The sequence below is a fragment of the Rhamphochromis sp. 'chilingali' genome (assembly GCF_963969265.1).
Source record: "Rhamphochromis sp. 'chilingali' genome assembly, chromosome: 16".
NCBI classification, from domain to species: domain Eukaryota; kingdom Metazoa; phylum Chordata; class Actinopteri; order Cichliformes; family Cichlidae; genus Rhamphochromis; species Rhamphochromis sp. 'chilingali'.
The window spans coordinates 14998835-15025126 of NC_137943.1; positions in this window are offsets into that span (position 1 = coordinate 14998835).

Here is a 26292-nt window from a genome sequence, read left to right on the forward strand (position 1 = left end):
GCACTTCATCACTACTGAGGTGAGGGCTACAGGGCGATAGTCATTGAGAGAAGCAGGGTGGGGTTTCTTCGGGACAGGAACAATGATGGACTCTTTGAAGCATGTGGGGATCACCGACTGAGATAAAGAGATGTTGAATATCTCAGTGAACACAGGAGCTAGCTGGTATGCGCAGTCTCTTAGGATACGACCTGGGATGCCGTCTGGTCCTGCTGCTTTCCTGGTGTTCACTCTCTTGAAGGCTCTCCTTACTTCATGCTCGGAGATGACGAGAACGTTTCCGGTGCTGGCAGTATCTTCCTGTCTGCAGCCGTTAGCGCCGCTAACACTAGCATTGTTGGAGACCTTAGCTGCAGCCTCGAAGCGAGCATAGAAAGTGTTCAGCTCGTCTGCCAGAGTCACGGCCGCGTTCGTCATACCGGTTGTTGGTGCTTTATAGTCCGTTATTGTCCTTAGTCCCCGCCACAGGCTCCTAGAGTCACTCTGTTGGAGTTGTGACTCTAGTTTCCTCCCGTAGCGCTGCTTCGCCTCTTTCACCGCCCTCCGCACGTTATATGACGCGGCTTTGTACGGGTCCATGTCCCCCGTTATGAGTCCCGTGTTGTAGGCAGCGGTGCGGGATCTCAGAGCGTCGCGGATGGTTTTATCCACCCACGGCTTCTGGTTGGGAAACGTATATATATATATATATATATATATATATATATATATATATATATATATATATATATATATATATATACACATATATACACTCAACAAAAATATAAACGCAACACCTTTGTTACTGCTCCCATTCCCCATGGGATGGACGTAGAGACCTAAAATTCATTCCAGATACACAATATAACCATCCCTCCCAAACAGTGGTCACAAATCAGTCCAAATGTGTGGTAGTGGGCACATCTGCTATATTGAGATAATCCATCCCACCTCACAGGTGTGCCACATCAGGATGCTGATCTGACATCATGAGTAGTGCACAGGTGTACCTCAGACTGCCCACAACAAAAGGCCACCCTGGAATGTGCAGTTTTGTCTCACAGCAAAATGCCACAGATGCCACAAGCAATGAGGGAGCGTGCAATTGGCATGCTGACAGCAGGAATGTCAACCAGATCTGTCGCCCGTGCATTGAATGTTCATTTCTCAACCATAAGCCGTCTCCACAGGCGTTTCAGAGAATATGGCAGCACATCCAACCGGCCTCACAACCGCAGACCTCGTGTAACCACACCAGCCCAGGACCTCCACATCCAGCAGGTTCACCTCCAAGATTGTCTGAGACCAGCCACCCAGACAGCTGCTGGAACAATTGGTTTGCACAACCAAACAATTTCTGCACAAACTGTCAGAAACCGTCTCAGGGACGCTCAACTGCATGCCCGTCGTCCTCATCGGGGTCTTGACCTGACTCCAGCTCGTCGCCGTAACAGACTTGTGTGGGCAAATGCTCACATTCGATGGCGTCTGGCACGTTGGAGAGGTGTGCGCTTCACGGATGAATCATGGTTCACATTGTTCAGGGCAGATGGCAGCTGAGAATGTCCCAGTTCTTGCATGGCCAGCATACTCACCGGACATGTCACCCATTGAGCATGTTCGGGATGTGCTTGACCGGCGTATACGACAGCGTGTACCAGTTCCCACGAATATCCAACAACCTCGCACAGCCATTGAAGTGGAGTGGACCAACATTCCACAGGCCACAATTGACAATCTGATAGACTCCATGCGACGATGTGTTGCACTGCATGAGGCAAATGGTGGTCACACCAGATACTGACCGGTTCTGGGTCCCCAGACCCCCAATAGTGCAAAAAACTGCACATTCCAGGGTGACCTTTTGTTGTGGGCAGTCTGAGGTACACCTGTGCACTACTCATGATGTCAGATCAGCATCCTGATGTGGCACACCTGTGAGGTGGGATGGATTATCTCAATATAGCAGATGTGCCCACTACCACACATTTGGACTGATTTGTGACCACTGTTTGGGAGGGATGGTTATATTGTGTATCTGGAATGAATTTTAGGTCTCTACGTCCATCCCATGGGGAATGGGAGCAGTAACAAAGGTGTTGCGTTTATATTTTTGTTGAGTGTATATACATATATATATATACGTGTGTGTATATACACATATTTATATATATGTGTGTGTATATACATATATATATATATATATATATATATATATATATATATATATATATATATATATATATATATATATATATATATATATATATATATATATATATATATATATATATATATAACACCCAGCACGCCCCTGCGGGCGGTTTATCCTTCAAGCTCGGGTCCTCTACCAGAGGCCTGGGAGCTTGAGGGTCCTGCGCAGTATCTTAGCTGTTCCCAGGACTGCGCTCTTCTGGACAGAGATCTCCGATGTTGTTCCCGGGATCTGCTGGAGCCACTCGCCTAGCTTGGGAGTCACCCTCCACATCCTTTCGAGCTCTTCTCTGAGCCCTTGGTATTTCTCCAGCTTCTCGTGTTCCTTCTTCCTGATATTGCTGTCATTCGGAACCGCTACATCGATCACTACGGCCGTCTTCTTCTGTTTGTCTACCACCACTATGTCCGGTTGGTTAGCCACCACCATTTTGTCCGTCTGTATCTGGAAGTCCCACAGGATCTTAGCTCTGTCATTCTCCACCACCCTTGGGGGCATCTCCCATTTTGACCTCGGGACTTCCAGGTTATACTCGGCACAGATGTTCCTGTACACTATGCCGGCCACTTGGTTATGGCGTTCCATGTATGCCTTGCCTGCTAGCATCTTGCACCCTGCTGTTATGTGCTGGATTGTCTCTGGGGCATCTTTACACAGCCTGCACCTGGGGTCTTGCCTGGTGTGATAGACCCCAGCCTCTATGGATCTTGTGCTCAGAGCTTGTTCTTGTGCTGCCATGATTAGTGCCTCTGTGCTGTCTTTCAGTCCAGCTTTGTCCAGCCACTGGTAGGATTTCTGGATATCAGCCACCTCCTCTATCTGCCGGTGGTACATACCGTGCAGGGGCCTGTCCTTCCATGATGGTTCCTCGTCTCCCTCCTCTTTCTTGGGTTTCTGCTGCCTGAGGTATTCACTGAGCACTCGGTCAGTTGGGGCCATCTTCCCAATGTATTCTTGGATGTTCGTTGTCTCATCCTGGACTGTGGTGCTGACACTCACCAGTCCCCGGCCCCCTTCCTTCCGCTTAGCGTACAGCCTCAGGGTGCTGGACTTGGGGTGAAACCCTCCATGCATGGTAAGGAGCTTTCTTGTCTTTATGTCAGTGGCTTCTATCTCCTCCTTTGGCCAGCCTATTACCCCAGCATATATATATATATATATATATATATATATATATATATATATATATATATATATATATATATATATATATATATATATATATATATATATACACACACATATATGCGCATTAGTAGGGTTGCAACATTTGAGTAGATATTTGATAAGACTGGTTTCAGACACTTATTTTTAAGCTGTCACAAACAAGTATTACGGAGAGTGGAACAAACTCTGAGTGGTTAAAACCTCAGTTTTTACATATTCATACCACTGGTATGAAATGTGTACTTTCCCTTCATGTGCTTTACCCTCATAGTCTCTCATCTCTTTATTTCTGTTGATACAGATTTTGCTGAGTTTTGGATTTCTTCTCACCAGTCTTGAAAAACAAAGTAAAAAATATAGTATTTTTACATGTCAATATTAATATTGTCACTGTTTTAAGAATATTCTGCAGCTGAATGCGGATCACAGTAAAATATACTGGGATATGGTCATAAGTTGAGGTTGTTGTTAGTTGTTAATGCATTCATTATTTTTAATACAATGAAACACTGAGCTGTCCTCACCACTGACACTTTGGAAAGTTTACAAGGACTTGACTCATAGAAATCAAACCATACCTGATTTAAAGTGGGCTGATCTCCCTTCTGCTAATCTCTGGTAGATTTCGCAAAGATTAATATCCAATATTGATTGAGGATGATAGGCACGAGCCCCTGGATAGTACTGAGACACTGACTGATACACTGAGGAGGAATGGCATCAACATGAACTTTAAATCACTGAGATAACTAAGAGACTGAGTGTCACTAACACATAAGCAGACAGAACAATCGGAGGCAGAGATTATAAACAGGAGGTAAGTGGAGTTTGATTGCAGGTGTTTCAGAAAGCAGAGTGCAGGAAACATGTGAAGGCCACAGCTTGAGCGCGAGACAAACAGCGTTGTTAAACATTTTTTTAACATGTTTTTAACATGTTCAACATCTGTGCATGCTTCGCAATGATCGAAACAGACTTTTCTTTGTAGGTTACATTCAAATGTTTTATTTGTGAATATATTGTTGGGGAAAACTAGTTTCCTGTTTGGCACTGGGAGAGAAGAAAGAGAAACAGATGCTCCCGAAGGACTTGGTTTAGAAAGAAGCTTTAGGTAAGCTGCACATTTGCATGGTTCAAATTAAAGTGTTTTTAGTGTGGGAAAATGGTTGATGTACTGAGCTACATCACACACTGAGGTTTCTGTGGTTATTTTACAGCAGAGTGCCAAAAATATCAATCGGATGATCTAATGTAACTGTGGTTTAACAGCAACATCACAGCAGTTTGAGACTGCAGGTGGAACAAATACCTGCAGCCTTCAGACGACTGCAGAGAACTGCAACTATCAAGGCTTCACTTTAGCTTTCTAACTGTTGTGGATTACAGAACTGGTAAGAATAACTAATTAATTTTATTCCATCTGCCTCACAGTTAAATAAATCTTCAAATATTGGCTTCATTTGTCATGGTCATGCATATTACAAAACTCTACAGATAATTTGTCCATGTATACGTTTAGGAAAAATATGAAACACACGCTGTGTAAAAAAAACAATTAAAAAATTTCTGAATTCTAGATATATGAGAACAGTTTATGAATACATATCAGTATTTTGTGTTCAGCAGTTCCTGCAGGTCGTAGCTGCAGGTGTTTTCATAAATTTTTGCAGTAATGAAATAAACTGTCTGTCCGTAACTTTCAGAGATGAACACAGTTTGAAACATAATCCTTTATTTCATCTAGATTTAGGTGTTCAACTCACTCTAATGCTGCACATACATATTTCTCATTTAATTTAGGTGCCAAAGTAAACTTTATTTTTGAATTGCTTTGTGTCTGTTTAGACACTGCTGCTGTTCTACATACACAAATCCAAAATTATTATATTTTACTCCTAAATAAAATGATCCACAAAGTATTTACAATGTCTTTACTTTAAAATACTATGGAGGAGGAGGCATTTCAAGGGGAATAAACAGTGTGAAGTGTTTGGGTAGATTTAACTTTTTTGTCACTGATGATTCATTTTACACAGAACACATTTTGAGTCTCAGCCATGTGGACACAACAGAGAAACTTCTTCTATTTGGCCATCGGTGAGATGAACTTTATATCACTTAATTATTTTCTTTCTTTGCTATACTAACGATGGGCGTAACTTTGTGCTGAACATTGGGGGGGGTCAAGATCTCTGTCCAAATAAATAACTAAATCTGTGTAAATTCCCAGATGATTAAACATGCAACTATGTTGTGGGTATTAACTGAAATGAGTAAAGAAAATCAACAGCCTATTTAGGCAAGATAATTCATAATTTTATTAGGGTGGTTATATTGGCTGGGTCTGATTTCGGGGGGATCATAACCCCCCAAGCCCCCTGGAAATTACACCCCTAATACTAACAGAGTTTGTCAGAGGACTCCGGCAATCAGTGTTCAGTTCCTTAAAGGTTTTCTGTTCTGTCATTTAATTCTTTTCTTAATTTGGTATGCTGTGTTCAGTTCAAGTTTTTATTGTATCCAGACAGGAAGAGCTTATCATTTCAGAATAATGAATTCTAATTTCTTTTCTACAGTTACTTCTTTGTCTGCATCTTCAGCTGTCGAAGGTCAGTCATGTTTGTTAAACTGAGTTTCACATGCAAAAGTTTTCTTTAAATAGTCTCATATATTGAAATTAAACTGTGCGTGGATGAGGGTGTTCCCCAAAACACCAGACTGATAAATGAAATTACATTATATGATTTTTCCCCCTCTTCTATTTGGCTTTATGTTTATCTATTATTTTGATTAATTCTCAGTTTTTATTTATCCGTCTTTTATTATTTTTCTTTAATAATTAAATAAATTGTTTTAAACATGGAGCAGCTCTTGTGACTGTCTAGAGCTGGGAACAAGAAGCAGAGTAGCACAATTACATACCTCTCTGCAGCTTCTGTCCTCCGGTTATCTCCCAAATCCTCCCAAAACCTTGGAGACTGTCTGCTTGCAAAAGAGTCTTTAATGCACCTTGAAGGTGTTTATATGTAAATAGTGTTTATATATAAATATATATAAACACATACATTGAATATTTTACAAACAAACAAAATTTGTTTTGATAGGTACAATATTTTATAACTTATTGAAAGCATAGGACAGCACTGACTTAATTAGATGCAGAATTAAATTAAAAAGGATAAAGCAAAAAAGAAAAAAAAAGAAATACATAAATGAAATTAAAAAAAAGCACATTTCAAATTAATTATTAAATTCATTAATTTATTGGATGTAATTGACTTTGAAAATGAAAAATCACATTATTATAAAAAAGTAATTAGAATTCAGTAAAAGGACTAGATGTTAAAGTCCCTGATAATGCATTGCTTTGGTTGGAGAGACTCTTGAGGGATGGCTGTTATGAAGAAAGGCAGCCCAGAAACTTTACCAGCAGCACACATCGTTGTGTGTCTGAACTTTCAGTCTTTTACCCAGGCTAATCTGCCATTTTCCTTCCTTGGTTAGGTTTAGGGATTAGAGGTCTAGCTTATCATATTAAAATTTGGGACACATCGTCAGTAGTGGACCTTGGATTCATCGGGTGTTTCGACCATTATCACTAGACACCCTCATCCAAGGAGGCCCTGCCAGGTTTGATCAGGCCCGTGAGTGTGTCAATGGTTTATGTTAAAATTGTTATTTCTCTTCTTCTTTCTTCTGTTTAGTTTCCTTCTATCCATTCACTGCAACTGAGAAATATTTATGGAGCCTAACTTCGTCAAAGGGATAGAAAAGGTGATAGAGAGAAGTAAGACAAAAGGGACAAGATAGGAGAGAGAGCAGAGAGGAGAGCCGGAAGTGGGCGCCCGATCTGGCTTCCCATACCTCCCCGCCGGATCGGGCTGTACGCTCTACCTCCCCACTGCATCCCACAAAAGGGGAGAAGAGCAGAATATTTTCTTTTCTCTCGCGGTTAGCTGACTGCTTTAGCTGCCCAAGTGATGTCAGCCCTTTTTAACCAGAGTAGCTTAAATAAAATAAAATAAGAAACAGAGTGTAATCTGCTCTTTCTTTTGTCAGATGCTCAGATAAGATTAGTTAATCCTGGGTCAGCTCGTTGCTTCGGAAGAGTTGAAATCTCCTACAACAACAGATGGGGAACAGTCTGTGATGATGGCTGGGACATCAATGATGCTGAGGTAGTCTGCAGTCAGTTAGGCTGTGGACCGGCACTGGAGGCCCCCCGATCAGCTCAGTTTGGTGAAGGAACAGGACAAATCTGGCTGGATGATGTGTCCTGTTCAGGAAGTGAAAGTTCTCTAACTGAGTGTCAGCACAGAGGATTTGGTTCACACGACTGTGGACATCATCAGGATGCTGGTGTCATCTGTGAGATAGGTGAGATGCTTTTTGTCTCATACACAGTATTCAGTAACAAAATGGTCCATGCAGCTGTAATCAGGACAGAAATCTGTATGTTAACTATTATAATGTATACAGTGTCACTGTTTAGCTTCACTTCCTGTTCTTTTCCCTCCTTTGTGTTCATCTTTGTTCATTTTCGTCTATAGAAGCATGCATCTCATTCCCAATCACTGTCTGTGTGTTTATACTTTATTCTCCCCAAAGGGAAGGAGTTTGTAATTGTTTCTCTGTCTGTTTGTTAGCAGTCAGCATCCACAGTTTACAAGACTTTTTTTTTTTTTTTTTTTTTTAATTTTGTATGATGGTTGATACCAATGACAGCTGATTTCATTTTTGTAAAAATCAGGTCGAGGTCACACCCAATGTGAAAATCAGTAAAAACTTTATATTACCTACATTTTTCGTTATGTCTTCAAACTTCACACCAATACACTGGGCCTTTGGGATCATGAGTATCTAGGTTAGCTAAGCACTTGATCTTGACCTTCACTGTTCAAGTCCAAGGTCAAAGTTGACCTAGAAAAAAAAATGTCCAACAACCACATCAAGTAATATATCATATGAAAAGACCTGAATAGAGCTGTTACGGCATCCTTGAGATGCCATAACTGGCTGACATCATCATAAAGGCAGGCTGATATCAACAAGGTGTGATAAAAATGTTTCGGTACAGCACTTGTCCATCAGGGGAGATATGCTCAGATTTTTGCAACAGCCAATGAAGACTCACTTTTGGGGTTTGTTCTGTCTCAGTGTCTTACATTTGGATGCTCAGTTGACGTAGTTGACAGCGTTTGGATGTTGTCATTTGTTTACCTTCAAATTACTGAGTCAAGGTCATGTGGAAACTATCATTGTTTATCATCATTATTTCATCATCCTCTTGATTTATTAAAAGCATGCTTTTTACTTATTCTACTATTAGATAAGTTGAAGAAGGTAAAAATAGATTTAATAACTGCAGACTCCATTGCTTGAAAGGTTCACCAGAAAAAAAAATCTCAGAAATGTAGAACAAAAAAAAAGAAAGAAAAAAAGATGTATTCTCACCACTATTAAAGTATGATTCCTGATAAAAGCTCATAATAAAATTAAAAAAAAGAAAAAAGAAAAAAAGAAAAAAAAAGTGTAGTGTAGACCTTACTCTGCAATGTAATGGTGCCAAAATATGAGCTAAATGACTTGCAAACAGACCTAGATATGGCCAAATAAATATGCTATTCTGTCTAAACATTTTAAGCAATTAAAATATGAAAATTAAAATTTAGTTTTTGTAGCTTTACATTTTTCTCATCTAGAAAACTCTGCTCTGCTCCAGAGTCAATGAGAGCTTGCTGGCAGCAAGGGAAGAGAGAAGATAGCAACGTAACTTGTAATTCAGTCACTACCTGCAACAGGGTGCTCTGCTCCTTGGTTATATGCTGAAGCATCTCCTCGTGCCGCTCCAGCAGGTCCGCCTGCAGTGATAATTCCCGCAGCACTGGGGTCGAGTCTGCTGGGTCCATTATGTAGCTGGATTGTTCTGTCACAGTGGGTGGTTAGTAATCGAACCCAAGCAAAGGACTCTTTGCGAAAGAAAACACAGAGTTTATTTACAGTGAAAGGTAAAGGTAAATATACACAGCTCTCCGACACTTTGGCTTCACGATAAGACTTTCACAGGTCCTCCTCACAGTGTGATAGTCCGTAGCAATGCAAAAACACACCGATGACCCGTGCTCAATTCTGTGAACCCTATTTATACTCCGTACTCGTGCTCCAATTTGTGACTCCACTCTTGTTCTCCGATATGTGATCCGCTCCAGTGACTCGACACTCTCCGCTCCCAACTCCTGACAACACACAAGCACACAGACATGTTAGCAAGAATATTCACAATTAGTGAGGTTTCTAACACTACGAATCACGGCTGTACTGATGAAGATTAACTCAACAATCCAGCGTTGACTGGAGCTCGGTCGCACTGCCAAATAGGTGGCTCAGAAGACTGTAATCAGAGCGGCTGATGAGCAGCAGGTGTGGCTACCTCCAGCGCCGGAACACTTCTGGCCCTCTGACCACCTGGTGGTGGTCAGAGGGCCTGGTGGCGCCAGTATCCGGCAGCCTCGCCTCTGTCAGTGCGCCCCAGGGTGGCTGTGGCTACAATGTAGCTTGCCATCACCAGTGTGTGAATGTGTGTGTGAATGGGTGGATGACTGGATATGTAAAGCGCTTTGGGGTCCTTAGGGACTAGTAAAGCGCTATATAAATACAGGCCATTTACCATTTACCATTTCTGGGTTGAGAGGTTGCAGGACAAAACATCCGGGAGCGAGAGTGTAACCAAAATCACAGAGACAAGGAAAAGAGGGAGACACAAACAAAACGCACATGGAAACAATGGGCAGGTCAGCTGGAGGACTGCCGGACCTTGACAATTAGGTATACCATCTGATAGTATTAAGATTTAACAATTTAGCTTTCATAAGAGATTGATTCGCAGCTCAATATGTAGAGTGAGCAAATGAATGATTATAATGATGAATTTATTACACACTAAATAACACTCACAAACCAAAATCAAAACACAAACTAAGTGAAAAAACACATTTTATTTATATTAACTGGTAGTCACAACAATGCCCACCTATACAGGAGTTTTCCTTTTGTGTCTGACTGGAGTCTGACCTGAGTGAGCTTTATTAGATAATTTTTAAGGAGAATTTAGTTCCAAACAAAGGTGGGATTAAGTGTAAATAAAAACAGAATGCAATGATTTGCAAATCTCATAAACATAGAAACACATCACGTGTTTACACTGAGACCATTTTAATAAAAAAATATTCACTCAATTTGAATTTGATGATAACAACAGATCTCAAAAACATGGACAGAGTCATGTTTACTACTGTGTAGCAGCCACATTTATTTTAACTACAGTCCATAAAAATCGAGTAGACCAGCTGCTGGACTTATGGGAAACGGAGGATTTAAGCTACTAAACAGTCCCGAAATTCCCAACAACAGTCCTGTTTATCATGCTTTATTACTTGATGTGTCAAAAAGGTCCGGACTGACAGGCCAATTCATCACCAGAAATCTTCTGCTACGAAGCCATGTTGTTCTAATACAGGGAGTGCAGAATTATTAGGCAAATGAGTATTTTGTCCACATCATCCTCTTCATGCATGTTGTCTTACTCCAAGCTGTATAGGCTCGAAAGCCTACTACCAATTAAGCATATTAGGTGATGTGCATCTCTGTAATGAGAAGGGGTGTGGTCTAATGACATCAACACCCTATATCAGGTGTGCATAATTATTAGGCAACGTCCTTTCCTTTGGCAAAATGGGTCAAAAGAAGGACTTGACAGGCTCAGAAAAGTAAAAAATAGTGAGATATCTTGCAGAGGGATGCAGCAGTCTCAAAATTGCAATGCTTCTGAAGCGTGATCATCGAACAATCAAGCGTTTCATTCAAAATAGTCAACAGGGTCGCAAGAAGTGTGTGGAAAAACCAAGGCGCAAAATAACTGCCCATGAACTGAGAAAAGTCAAGCGTGCAGCTGCCAAGATGCCACTTGCCACCAGTTTGGCCATATTTCAGAGCTGCAACATCACTGGAGTGCCCAAAAGCACAAGGTGTGCAATACTCAGAGACGTGGCCAAGGTAAGAAAGGCTGAAAGACGACCACCACTGAACAAGACACACAAGCTGAAACGTCAAGACTGGGCCAAGAAATATCTCAAGACTGGTTTTTCTAAGGTTTTATGGACTGATGAAATGAGAGTGAGTCTTGATGGGCCAGATGGATGGGCCCGTGGCTGGATTGGTAAAGGGCAGAGAGCTCCAGTCCGACTCAGACGCCAGCAAGGTGGAGGTGGAGTACTGGTTTGGGCTGGTATCATCAAAGATGAGCTTGTGGAGCCTTTTCGGGTTGAGGATGGAGTCAAGCTCAACTCCCAGTCCTATTGCCAGTTTCTGGAAGACACCTTCTTCAAGCAGTGGTACAGGAAGAAGTCTGCATCCTTCAAGAAAAACATGATTTCCATGCAGGACAATGCTCCATCACACGCGTCCAAGTACTCCACAGCGTGGCTGGCAAGAAAGGGTATAAAAGAAGAAAAACTAATGACATGGCCACCTTGTTCACCTGATCTGAACCCCATTGAGAACCTGTGGTCCATCATCAAATGTGAGATTTACAAGGAGGGAAAACAGTACACCTCTCTGAACAGTGTCTGGGAGGCTGTGGTTGCTGCTGCACGCAATGTTGATGGTGAACAGATCAAAACACTGACAGAATCCATGGATGGCAGGCTTTTGAGTGTCCTTGCAAAGACAGGTGGCTATATTGGTCGCTGATTTGTTTTTGTTTTGTTTTTGAATGTCAGAAATGTATATTTGTGAATGTGGAGATGTTATATTGGTTTCACTGGTAAAAATAAATAATTGAAATGGGTATATATGTCCAAAGACATGCAGCTTGTGGGGATAGGTTAATTGGATAATACAAATTGCCACTAGGTGTGAATGTGCGAGTGAATCTGAGTGTGAATGGTTGTCTGTCCCTATGTGTTGGCCCTGCGACAGACTGGCGACCTGTCCAGGGTGTACCCCGCCTCTCGCCTAGACAACAGAACTCAACATTTGTACGTCATATAACTGTGACTACACAACTGTTTGACTATCCAAAGATTTACCAATCTAAATGTAGGTAATTCATTAGTGACTGCTGTTCAGTCTGATGATGATGATGCAACGTGGCCACCATATTGGTCAGATGGAGCCACGCCTCCTAAACCATGTGTGTCTGGAGTGTGTGATGTAGTAAGGTTGTGGCTGGGTGGGGTGACTTTTACATGCCATTCAGTGGAAGCCCATTGTTTCATAATCTGTTCATGTTAACATGGATGGTTTATGAGAAGGTTTTTCCATGTAATCTTTTTTCAGACATTTAAAGCAGTTGAAACAATTGATATTCTGATGATGCCTGATCGCTTTCCACAGATTCAAGAACTCCAATCCTGAGATATGTTTTCCTGCCACTGATTCTGCTTTTGGAGAACATTGCCCTTCATTTCTACTATAAGGTACATCAGAGTAAATAAAAGCATGTATGAAACTGAGTAGTAGCTGAGAAATGTAGGAACAGTAACATGCATTGTGTATCGTCTCTCCAGGTCATCAAAAAGCAGAAATCAGACAAAAAGGAGAACGATGAGACGGATGTTTCCAGAGCTGAAGAAGTGGAGGCCGAGGAGGAAGCAGTCCAAGAGATAGAATAGAATCATAGAAACAAACACACAAGTCTAAACTTTTGTTGGAATTTAGATTAAAGTTGTTTAAATACTGTTTAATTATGTTTATGTTTTAAATGTCTGACACATTACTGCAGCGGCTCTATTTAACCTGCCTTTCCTCTCCAGTATAAACTCTTAATAGCGTGACTGTGACTTAAGTTTGAAAATAATCCTTCCTCCTCATCATCCAATAAACCTGACACAGGACCTGAGAGACGCAATTGACTCTGCAGTTGATCCATCTACTGTTTGATCAGATGAAGTGGTCCCAGTGGAAGAGTGTCATGGTCTTGGGTCATGGACTCAGAGGTTTGAGTTTTAGGACTTAGAATTCTTGTTTATGTTTACTTTTATTTTTCTTTGTTTCTCCTCCAGTATTTTAAAAAGTACAGATTACCTCTTCTTCTCGGAATTTTTGGTATTTTCCTTTTGAATTTATGGACTTTGATTTGTAGACCTTCAGCCACTTGGAATAAAGCTAGTTTTCAGTTTAATCTGTTGCCTGTTTCTGCTCATGTATTTGGGTTATTTTCCATGCAAAGTATGAGAGTGGGAAGCTGTCAAGAAGCACTTCTTAAGGAAGGGAAACAGGGAGGAAATGCTGCCAAATTACACAAGAACTGGACTGAGAATCAGAGACAACTGATGTTGGCGTTAGGGTATATTGCAACAATATATTGGAAGAGAACAGTGTGGTGGCCCACCAGAGGGCTCCACTCACACCCAGGTCGGGAGGAGGGGTTCTGCTGGTTTTTGGCGCAATGTGTCCAGTTGTAGTTTGGAGATGAATAAAGTCAGAATGGAGAGTTACAGCTCCTGTGTTGCCTGTACCATATCTCCACAACAGAACAAAAGGAAGTAAAAAAAAGTGGTTTGTGCTTTGAATCATTCATCAAGAAGCCTGACAAAGTAAGTTGAAGAAAATTGCCTAAGAGAATTCAGTTTCACATGGAAACATTTCTCCCACTAAAAATGTTACGTCCGGATGAACAGAATCAAACTTCGGAGATTTACTTACCTTGATGACTGAGCATGCATCAAGACATCTTTTGTCGTACTTCCTGTGTTTTCCTGCTGCACTCTGAGCTCTCACTGCTACTGCTGTAAAATGGCAAAGCTGCGACCCCTGCTGTTCATGATCAGCACTGACAACAAGACTGCAGAGAATTTTCATTAGCAGTTTTATTTCCTATTAGTACATTAAATACTTTTTCTTTTATTACCTTGTTAAATAAAGTTTATTAATTTTATGACTGCTCATCACTGCTTTTCCTACCTCACAAAGTTCAGGGTTCACCTGCTGGGCTGGGGTCGTTATTCACTCAGATTTAACTCTGGGTTATTGGCTAGCTTAGCGTTAGCATGCTGTCTGTGCTGAATCTTCCAAAGAGTCAAAGTTGTGTTAGCAGCACAGTGCAGTTGTTTCTGTCCTGGGTCCAGTTTCCACTTTAACATCACGCCCTTGGCCTTTTGTGTAATAAAATATAAATAAAATATAAATGTCCATGTCCACGCTGTAGACTGTGCCATTATTATTCCAAGGAACTGAATTACTGCAAACCAGTTCTCTACGAGAACCATTTCTCTTCAGAAAAGAAGAAAGTAAACATGAGAAGACTGTCAACAGCTGTCCGAGCTGTTTAAGAGTTATACATAGGACCACCAGTGACTTCATGCGAAATCCACACTGACTGCTTCATCAGCCCAGGACTTTTACATTTTTACATGATGTTATGTATAATTTATACCCATTATGCCAAGATTTGGGCAGTGTTGTTGACAAAAGGTGAATTGTATGATTGTTAATTACATAGCTTTTGGACCTTGGGTCAAATATAACTTCAGCAGGTGGAAGAGCATCTGCTACGAAATATTCACATTATCACCAAAGTGTGAACTGTGACAGGAAAATTCAATCATTGCTGTAAAAGAGACACAGGAACAGGGAGAAAATACAAACAGCTCAGAGAAATCCAACAGCTGCTAAATGGTTTGAATCAGTAACCATCTGTGAGGAAACACCACAAACCACTGAACCATCCAGAACAATCCTGCATTTTTTTTTCACCCACTGTATTTAAACCAAAATAGAAAAGATGTGTTGTTGCTTTTTGAATCATTTGTAATCATGAAACGAGGGACCTGAACAAATACACAGGGAGTTCTCCCAGCCATAAGCTTCAGGTCAAAATGTTGAACCAGCACAAATATTATGCCACCCATGGTGACTCTTACATTTTATGTTTCAAACACTGGTTACAATGTAACAGATAAAATGCTTATTCAGTAAAAGGACTAGATGTTGCAATGCCTGATAATACATTGCTTTAAATGGAGAAAATCTTGAGGGATGGCTGTTATGTGGAAAAGCAGCCCAGAAATTTACCAGTGGCACACATCATTATTCCTCAACTTTCGGTCTTTTACCCACGCTAATCTGCCATTTTTTCCCCTTAGTTAGGTTTAGAGATTAGAGGTCTGATCTAGCTTATATTAAAATTTGGGACACATCGTCAGTAGTGAACCTTGGATTCATCGGGTGTTTTGGCCATTATCACTAGACACCCTCATCCATGGAGGCCCTGCCAGGGTTGATCAGGCCCCAGAGTGTGTCACTGGTTTGTGTTAAATTGTTATTTCTCTTCTTCTTTCTTCTGTTTAGTTTTCTACAGTTTTCTTCTATCTATTCACTGCAACTGAGAAACCATACTTACCTCTTTAACATTTATGGAGCCTCATTTCTTCAAAGGGACAGCTGTACGCTCTACCTCCCCACTGCCTCCCAGAAAAGGGAAGAAGAGCAGAGGGGAGAAGAGCGAAAATTTTTCTTTCCTTTTCTTTCATTCCTCCTTTTGGTTTCACTACCATGAGGTTAACCGCACAGTCCCCAGGAGGCCCTGAGACAGCTGTATCAGGCAACCAGCAAAATTTCTAATGTTATGTTTTACCCTTCGACGCCCCTGTTGAGGCACGCCCACCACGAGTTGCTCAATCTTAGCTGACTGCCTTAGCTGCCCAAGTGATGTCAGCTCTTTTTAGCTATAACCAGTGACTGGTCCTCTCACCAGCGTTAGCTAATTCTCTTATAGCCTGCCATTGCGCCTGTCCTCTGATCCCAATCTCTCTAAGCAGTTTTGCTGTTGTACTGGCAACAAAGCCCCTGTGTTGGCAGAGGTATGAAAATGCGCAGGAAAATCTGACGTGCATGGCAAACTTCACCGACGACATTTAGGGAGGAATAAACACACATCAGCCTTCGGCCATTTTGATGAAACGCATACGCCCCCTAGAGCGAGCTAACTTTATTAACAGCCACACAAATGTAAACTACACATCAAACATAAATGAACCATTTGACTGTCTCCATAATTGAGAGCATTTTCTCTTCTTATGTCAGCACCCCCACTTGCTCTCATATTATGATGCTCTTAAGTAAACAACAAACAAAAGGTTTCTTCCTCAGTACTGTATACATGTCCATATACCATGTTAATGCCCAAACATAAACTTCTCAAACTTGAACAACTTAACTTTTGTTGCAGGTTTTGTCATTACATCTGCAACCATTTCTTCTGTTGAATCTTTCAAGTATTTTTTCCACATATTGTTTTTGTGACATTTTTTTACACAGTTATCACTCTGGTCAAAATCTATACCAATGAAATGTCTCAGTTTACCCAAATCCTTCATTTTGAATTTTTCTGCAAGCATTTTCTTCACAACAGTTAGTTCACTTTCATCACTAGCAGCAATGATCAGGTCATCTACCCATACAATCAGAATCACCTTCTTATTTTCTGTCATTTTTGTGTAAACACAATGGTCAGCGGGATTCTGCACAAAGTTGTTCTCACTCAGATATTCATGCAACAACTTGTTCCAATTTCGGCCTGATTGTTTTAGCCCATAGAGCGACTTTTTCAACTTGCACACTAGTTTTTCTTTTGTGTCGGACTTTTCCTCATAGCCCTCAGGTTGTTCCATGAATACCTCACAATCTATTGGTGCGTGAAGATAGGCAGCTTTAACATCCATCTGATGTAAAAGCATGTTTTCTTGTGCTGCCTTTTGCATCAACAGTCTGATACTAGTCAGGTTAGCAGTAGGGGAAAATGTTTCTTCATAATCCACACCTATCCTCTGACCATATCCTTTAGCAACATAACGTGCCTTGTACTTCTCAGATCCATCAACATTGTTTTTGACTGCGTACACCCATCTACTCCCCACTGTCTTCTTACCCTCAGGCAAAGTGGTTAAGGTAAATGTGTGGTGGACCACTGGAGGGCTCCACTCACACCCAGTTCTCAGGAAGTGTTGTTGCTGTGTTTTGGACGGAAAGTGTTCAGTTCTGTGGTGATGAGTAATAAACGAGCAGTGTTTATCGAGAGCTCTCGTGTCGTCTGTGTTTACCTCCACATTGGTGACCCCTGACTCGAACATGCTGCAGTCCGATGGTGGCACCGACTCCGCTCTAGATGCATCAGCAGCCGCCAGACCTTTGCCTCCGGCTGCAGCTACGTTTGCTGTGGCGCTCGAGCTGCCGGACTTTTGGCTTCACGATCCCCCATCGTGGTTCGTGCACGTGGAGGCTCAGTTCGCCCTTCGTGGCATCTCGGCTGACGACACGAAATATCACCATGTGGTGGCTTCTCTCCACCCGCTAGCCACCCGTCGTGCGTTGACTCTCCTCCGGGACCCACCCACCCGAGGGAAGTACGCCGCCCTTAAGGAGCTGCTCCTTCGGCGCTATGCCCTCTCCGACGCAGAGCGAGCCGAGAAGCTCCTCTCCCTCTCAGGCCTGGGTGGTGGTACGGCTCTCGAACTGATGGAGCACATGCTATCCTTTCTCGGACCGGACGACGGGGGATTCCTCTTCACCCACATCTTCCTCTGACAGCTGCCGGCGGCCATGAGAGCCGGCCTCGCCAACTCTCCGCTTCTGGGCACGAAGGATTATCGCTTCCTGGCTGAGGACGCGGATCGTATTCTCCTGGCGCGCTGCTGCCTGCCGCCTTGCGCTTTTCCGACCCTGGGACATGGACCCCACCACCCCACTGTTTGTTTTCATGGTCGGGATTTCCAATGGACCTTTGTTGTTGCCGCTAGCTCTGTACCTAATTTGGGCGCCGATTTTCTTTGTGCCCACGGACTGCTGGTCGATGTCGCTAACAGACGCTTAATCGATGCACTGTCTTTTTCTTTAATACCCTGTTTCACTCGCGCCATCGAGCCCCTGAATTGGCCTAATTTAGTGACTTCAGGGAATGTTTTTCAGCGTTTGCTCTTGGAGCTCCCTTCACTGACTGTTCCTAATTTCTCGAACACGGCAACGAAGCACGGGGTTGAACATTATATTCCGACAGTCGGTCCCCCGGTGTTTGCACACGCGCGCCGCCTCGACCCCGCGAAACTGTCCGTCGCTCGGGAAGAGTTTGCCGTAATGGAGCGCCTCGGCATAGTGCGGCGCTCGAACAGTGCCTGGGCTACACATGGTGCCCAAGTCAGATGGTCGGTGGGGGCCGTGTGGCAATTTTTGCCATTTGAATAATGTCACGGAGAACGACCGTTACCCCATTCCCCACATCCAGGATTTTTCCGCCCACCTCGCCGGCACCTCAATTTTTTCTAAAATTGACTTGGTGCGGGGGTATCACCAGGTTCCCGTGTGCGCCGAAGATGTCCCCAAAACTGCCGTTATTACCCCTTTCGGCCTGTTTAAATTTTTGCGCATGCCGTTCGGCCTGAAAGGCGCCGCCCAGACTTTTCAGCGGTTGATGGACTCTGTTTTGCGCGGGCTGCCTTTCATCTTCGTGTACCTTGACGATATATAGGTGGCCAGCTGCTCTGAGAGTCAGCACGCGTCCCATCTGCATCAGGATTTCCAGCGCTTGCTGGCACACGGCCTGATCGTCAACCCCTCCAAGTGCCAGTTCGGCTTGCCGGTTCTGGATTTCTTGGGCCACTGCATTTCCGCTGACGGTGTGGTTCCGTTGCCAGACAAGGTCCGGGCCGTTTCGGCTTTTCCGCGTCCTGCGTCTGTTAAAGCGCTGCAGGAGTTCTTGGGGATGGTCAATTTCTACAACCGCTTTCTCCCCAGAGCTGCGCACCTGCTGCAGCCTCTCTATGCTGCCTTAAAGGGTAAAACAGCTAAGGACCCGATTGATTGGCTCCCTGAACGCATCCAGGCATTTTCTGGGGCCAAGACCACGCCGCCCTGCTGGCCCACCCGTTTCCGTCGGCGGAGATTGCGTTGACCTCTGACGCGTCGGACATGGCAGTGGGCGCAGTGTTAGAACAGCGGGTCTCCGGTGTCTGGCAACCGCTCGCTTTTTTTAGTCGCACGCTTAGGGACAGTGAGCGCAAATATAGCGTTTTTGACAGGGAATTGCTGGCCCTACACTTCGCGACATGGCATTTTCGTTTTTTTCTCGAGGGTCGGAGCTTCACCGCGTACATCAATCATAAACCTTTGACATTCGCAATGTCCAAGGTCTCTGATCCGTGGAACGGGCGGCAGCAGCGCCAGTTGGCAGCCATTTCCGAGTTCACAACTGACATTCAGCACGTGGCTGGTAAGTCCAACTGCGTGGCTGACTGTCTATACCGCGTGCTGGTTTCTCCCATTTATGTTGGCATAGACTTTGAGGCTATGGCCGCTGACCAACAGGCTGACCCGGACGTCCTTGCCCTTCGGTCTGCGCAAACGGGCCTTGTACTGGAGGACAGACCCGTGTGGAACGGCGGGCCTAGCCTGCTTTGCGATGTTTCCACCAGCCGTCCACGCCCTGTAGTTCCCCTTTCGTGGCGTCATTGCGTTTTCGACTCCGTACACGCCCTCTCTCATCCAGGCATCCGGGCCTCGGTCAAGCTGGTCAGCTCTAGGTTCGTTTGGCCGGGCTTTCGTAAATCGGTGAAAGACTGGGCAGCCGCGTGCATCCCATGCCAACGTGCTAAGATCCATAGGCACACACAGGCGCCCCTCGAATCCTTCCGCGTTCCAGGGAGGCGTTTTGATCATCTGCATGTGGATCTGGTTGGTCCTCTGCCGCAGTCACAAGGTTTCACGCAACTTTTGATTGTAGTGGACCGCACAACCCGCTGGCCTGAGGCAGTGCCTCTGACGTCCACTACTGCAGCAGCAGTGGCCAGGGCATTTTTGTCAACGTGGGTTTCGCGTTTCGGTCTCCCCGCCGACATCACCTCAGACAGGGGCCCCCAGTTCGTTTCCGAGCTTTGGTCTGCCATGGCTGACGGCCTGGGGGTCAAGGTCCACCGAACCACTGCGTACCACCCACAGGCCAACGGGATGTGCGAACGTTTCCACCGGTCGCTTAAGGCCGCGTTCCGTGCTTCTCTCACAGATGGCAACTGGGTTGACCGCCTTCCATGGGTTTTACTGGGGTTGCGCTGCGCGGTTAAAGAAGACCTTGGGGTTTCCCCAGCTGAACTTGTCCTTGGTCAGCCCCTCCGGGTCCCCGGGGAATTCTTGCCTGAGAGCCCACCCCCGTGCTTCGCTCCCTCTGTGCTGTCTCTCCGTCCCCCAAGAGACTCGTTTTCTCTTCCTGGCTCAGTGCACCATTGTGTACCCGACACCTTTGTTCCGAGGTCGTTGGACTCTTCGCAGTTTGTTTTTGTCAGGCATGACGCTCATAGGCCTCTGCTGCGTCCACTGTATGACGGCTGCTTTCGGGTTATTCAACCGGGCCGGAAGCATTTCCTTTTGGATTTTGGGGGTTGGCAGGAGGCTTTTTCTATTGACAGACTTAAACCAGCACATGTGCTTCTGGATGACCAGGCCCCCCGCCGTGGCCGCCTGCCTTCCACTGGACTGGACAACCCTGCTTCTTCCTCTGGGAGCGCCCCCCACCTGGCGGGGCCCGAGCTATCTTCAGTTTTTCCTGACCGCCCATGCCAGCCTGGCCCTCAGGCTCGTTTCCCCTCCGCCAGCTCTCCACCTCCCCGGTTCAGCCGTTCTGGACGTTTAATTAAAGCAAGGGTTCTGGACTAGGGGATGACCCTACTGGGTGTTCGGGGGGGGGGGGGGGGGGGGGGGGGGGGGGGCATGTGTGGTGGACCACTGGAGGGCTCCACTCACACCCAGTTCTCAGGAAGTGTTGTTGCTGTGTTTTGGACGGAAAGTGTTCAGTTCTGTGGTGATGAGTAATAAACGAGCAGTGTTTATCGAGAGCTCTCATGTCGTCTGTGTTTACCTCCACAAATGTGTCATTTTCACTTAGTGATTGCATCTCTTCATCCATTGCACTGACCCATTTCTCTGAGTTAGATGAAGTTATTGCTTCCTTGAATGTTTGGGGAATGTTACACATTGCTCTGTAACAATAATCCATGTTTGTGAGTACTTGATCACAATCCTCCTTATCAGTAACATATTCACTTAAATACCCAGGCCTCTTTCTCACTCTGGAAGGATACCTTGCAGCCTCGCAGTCGAGTTCATTCTCTTGTGACTGGCTGATCATCTCAGACATCTCAGACTGGGATCTGTTCCTGAGTATCTGTGTGTTCTGTACTCACATCAGTCTGTTCTCTGGTCTTGGTGAACCTGTTTGGTGTCTCAAAGTCACCCTCATCATCTGGCACCTTGTCAGTCTGTGTTTGTCTCTCTACTCTTGTTTTAGTCTCAAACTTCACCAGTCTATGCTTCTGTACTTTCCCACTGTCTGGGTAGTAGACCATAGACCATATAAGCTGGACTGTTCTTGTCATATCCAACAAAAATTCCTTTCTCACACCTTGAGTCTAGTTTTCTCTTGTTCTTCCTGTAGGCATAACACACTGACCGAAATGTCTGCATCCTGGAAAGGTTTGGCCTTCTTCCTGTCAGCATTAAATATGGTGTCTGTTCTGTGCGTCTGTTAAAACATCTATTCCTCACTACAGCTGCTGTTTGCACTGCGTAAGTCCACAACTCTTTAGGTAACCGTTTCTCTATTAACATACACCTGGCCATATCAAAAAGAGTGCGCCAATTGCGTTCTGCAGTACCATTTTGGTGTGGTGAGTATGGTGCTGAGGTCTCATGCCTGATTCCATTTTTGCTAAGGAGTGCCTGATACTCATTTCCCATAAACTCTGTTCCATTGTCAGACCTGATACATTTAACTTGCCCATACGGGGTTGTATCAGCCAGAAATTTCTGTGTTGCTTTTGCTGTGTCACTCTTATTTTTCAGAAAATACAATAACACTGCACTGGAATAGTCATCAGTGAATGATAGTGCAAATCTATATCCATCTCTGGACTCTGGGTCTACTGGACCAGCTAGATCTGTGTGTACCAGCTCTAAGGTGGTTTTGGCTCGTGCATCAGGGTCCCTGTTTCTAGTTTGAACAAACTTTCCCTGTGTGCACACTTCACAATGCAAGACAGATTTATCTGTTTTTCCTTTGATTGCCATACCATCAACAACACCCTGTAATTTCTGAATGTCATCATAATTACAGTGACCAAGAATTTCATGCCATGTTTGCATGTCATAGCAACCCTTACACTGGTCTTTACCTTCAGTGTTTACTGTTTGCAGGTAGTACAGTCTGTTGTACTCATATATTGGGAACCTTGTACCGTCTTTATGTCGCAAGGTGTCTTTTCCTTGCTTGTTGCAAGTTGCTCCATTTGAGGTAGCTGCTTTCACAGAGAAGATGTCTTGTGGATACGATGGGATGTACAGTGCCTGTTTCAAGGTTGTTTTGTGGCACTGCCCCCTGCTGTCCATCAAGCAAAACTCTGCCTCCCCTCTTTGGTCTGCAACTCCAGTGCACTTAATGCCATCAGCCAACTCTACGTAGTGTGACTTGGGCTGGAAACTGTCGTCGAATCTCCTGAACTTCGTTATATCTGTAACAATATGCGAAGTTGCCCCTGTGTCCACCATCAGACCCTTTTTGTTGATGCCATGCTCTGACTGTAACGCTGCATCCTCGCTGCTTACCCGGAATGCGTAGTCTTTGCTACCCGACTCCTTGGAAACGTGCGTTGTCTTGCCGCCGTTTCCGTCTGCATGTTGAGTCCCGATAGATGGTGCTTTTACACTCGCTACACCACTGCTTGCGCTAACACGTCCTGGCTTTGTGTCCCTTTAGTCCGCATCTGAAACACATTATGTCTGCGTTGCCGGCCCCATGGTCATTCGATTTTTCAAACGAATGGATTGTCGCTCGGTCGTGCACGTGCTTTCATGATGTTGTCATCTGACGCTGCGGGGCGCATTTTCTCTGTGTCTTCAAAGCTTCGCAGCTTAGTTTTAAATTCAGCAAAAGCCACTTCAACTTCACTTTGTGTGACATGAATAGCAAACGGTTTGAATGATTCTGGCAGTCCCTTCAAAACCATTGCTACCAATAGCCCATCACTCAATGTTTCACCAGCATTCCTCAGGGCTGTGATTATTGTCTCTGCTCGTATCACATACTCAGTCACACTCTCACTGCTGGACTTTTGGAGCGAAGTGAGTTCTGTGTACAGGCTAATTATACGAGGCTTTCCTTTACCTGCATAATAGTTTCTTAGAATCCCCAGCGCCGTCCGTCCATCATCCGCTGCTTCTCGCATAACAAGAGACAAACTTTTGTCATCCAGAAACTGGATCAGCTCCGCGTAGGCCTCTGCATTCTTTGCTCTGTCTTCTTCTCCCTCCGCGTCAGTAGGCTGCTCCAAAATAATGTCTCTTAAACCTTGCAAACGAAGGTGGCCCAAAAATTTCGTCTCCCATAGTTCGTAATTCTTTTCGTCTCCATCAAAAACTAGCCGAGCCCAACGGCTATTTGACTCAGCGGCTCGTCGGCTCATGGCGCTAGCATGGTATGCTAATCCTCACTGAGTGCGCAGTACGTCGCGGCGTTTCTCTCGGTGGCAAAACCACATGGACTCTTTCGGAAAACTTCTTAGCTTCCTGGGCCCATAACCTGTTGGCAGAGGTATGAAAATGCGCAGGAAAATCTGACGTGCATGGCAAACCGATGACATTTAGGGAGGAATAAACACACATCAGCCTTCGGCCATTTTGATGAAACGCATACGCCCCCTAGAGCGAGCTAACTTTATTAACAGCCACACAAATGTAAACTACACATCAAACATAAATGAACCATTTGACTGTCTCCATAATTGAGAGCATTTTCTCTTCTTATGTCAACACCCTGCACCCCACGTCCACCTGGAGCACCTTGATCTTCCAGCCTCGGCTGCCAAGTTGGCATACCGCAGCTTCTTATGGTCAAAAGCTGCAACCTCAATTGCTTCCTCCCATAGTACCGTCAGCTCAATGACGTACGCAAGTTTTTGGGAGTTAGACCAAAGGACAAGGTCTGGTCGCAGAGTAGTTGTTACGATCTCTGTGGGAAAAATTAGCCTCTGCTCCAAGTCCACTTACATCTGCCAATCCCTGGCACCCTTCAGCTGGCCCAGGTCTGGGATTGAGGGGCTTGTCCTCGGCTTATCTCCCACACAGGCCCTCCTCCACTGTTTCCTCAGTTGTCTTCTCTCTTTCACTAATCGGTCAATTTCCCACTGTCTCCTGGACTTTAACTGGTTTAAAGGGTTGTTCTGCTGTCTCTGACTGTTGTTCTTTACCCCAAACCGCTCAGCCCCATAACTGTAGATGATGGTTCCCAGGTTCTCCAACTTCCTTTCAGCTGGAACCTTTTGTTGATCTAGTATAAGAGCCAGTTCCGAGTCAATGGTTTCCCACTCTCTTTTACACAGGGAGCTCTTCCAGCCATAAGCTTCAGGTCAAAATGTTGAACCAGCATAAATTTTATGCCACCCACGGTGACTCTTACATTTTATGTGTCAAACACTGGTTAAACTGTAACAGATAAAATGCTTGCATGTAGTTGTTGATTAAATTCAACAAAATCTGTCATTATATGGAAAAAAGAAGCTACGTAGAATTTTTTTTTAGTATGTAGGTCAGCATAAGTGAATTTTGGTTGGTCAATGAATGCTGAACATCCTTATAACTGTTCCTGTGACAGTTAAAATAAAGTTGTTAGTTTTATATGTTTCTGTAATAGATTCATGTTTAATTCAGTTCATTTATTTGTTTTTATTTTGGGTTAAAAATCTCTTGGATAAGATAATAAAAAGTATAGCATTGATTAAAAAACTTGTCTGAAATATGGGATTACAAAATAAGGATTTGTTAAAGTTGTAAAGTGCTGTAAAGTTTGTTTGAGGTAGACTTTGTAATGGTCACATGACCAGAGTTTGGCTGAGAGCACAACCATGGCATTTTGGGTCAGAACTAGCATGGGGACAGAGCTAGAGATGCGGCTACAGCCACAACATTTAATGTTATTCTGCATGCGGTTCAAGAGGTGCACACGGCAATGGTTTTCATGTATATTGTTTATGTAATGTTGTATACATGTTCTACATTGGTAATAAGAGGACATTTTCAGTAATATCCATTACATTGCATTTTTCCTGTTCTGCAAGCTCAAGACTGTTTATGGACACTAACATAAGAGACTTTGATAAGATCAAACATATTTACGTGATAAACTTTGTGTTTTCTTCAGTTTTCTCATGTGTCTGAAAAAAATAAGAGAGAGAGAGAGAGAGAGAGAGAGAGAGAGAGAGAGAGAGAGAGAGAGAGAGAGCGAGAGAGGAATAAACTTCCAAAGACATCAGTATGATGCATGGCCATTGTTTGTTGGACCCCTGTAGTTACTGTTGTGATATTTTGATACCATGGTAGCATTTACAGGATATTGTTTTATTGTGATATTATACAGAAAAGAGTTACTCAATAAGGCCCATTTAATAGTTGTTTTTCTCTTTCTCTCTGACCCAAGAATTAATGTGTAAGACTCACAAGCTGGTACCCCAAGGTCGAAAACACCACAGAGACGAGACCACTTCCTTACTCCCATCCTCCCTTTTTCTTTATCTCCTGGAAAAGGCTCGTTAAAGGCCAGGTGGTTTGTTTCAGAATTCACTAATGAAAGAACTCTGTATTCTATGTCTAGGAGTGTATTTTGCTGGGATGATCATAAATTGTAGCTGAACTGATAAACTACACACAGGATACTTCTTTGCTCACAAGGCAGGAAGACGTTTCCTTATTTGGTCTGTACCGGTTTGAACTGAGAACTTGCTGACACACGAACCTTTTTTTCCTCTATATAAGCTGTTATGTACTAAATAAACCTTTGAGTCGATTGGGAAGGCAACCTAAAGCAGTCTCTGTTTTCTTGTTCTCCCAAGCTGCTCCCG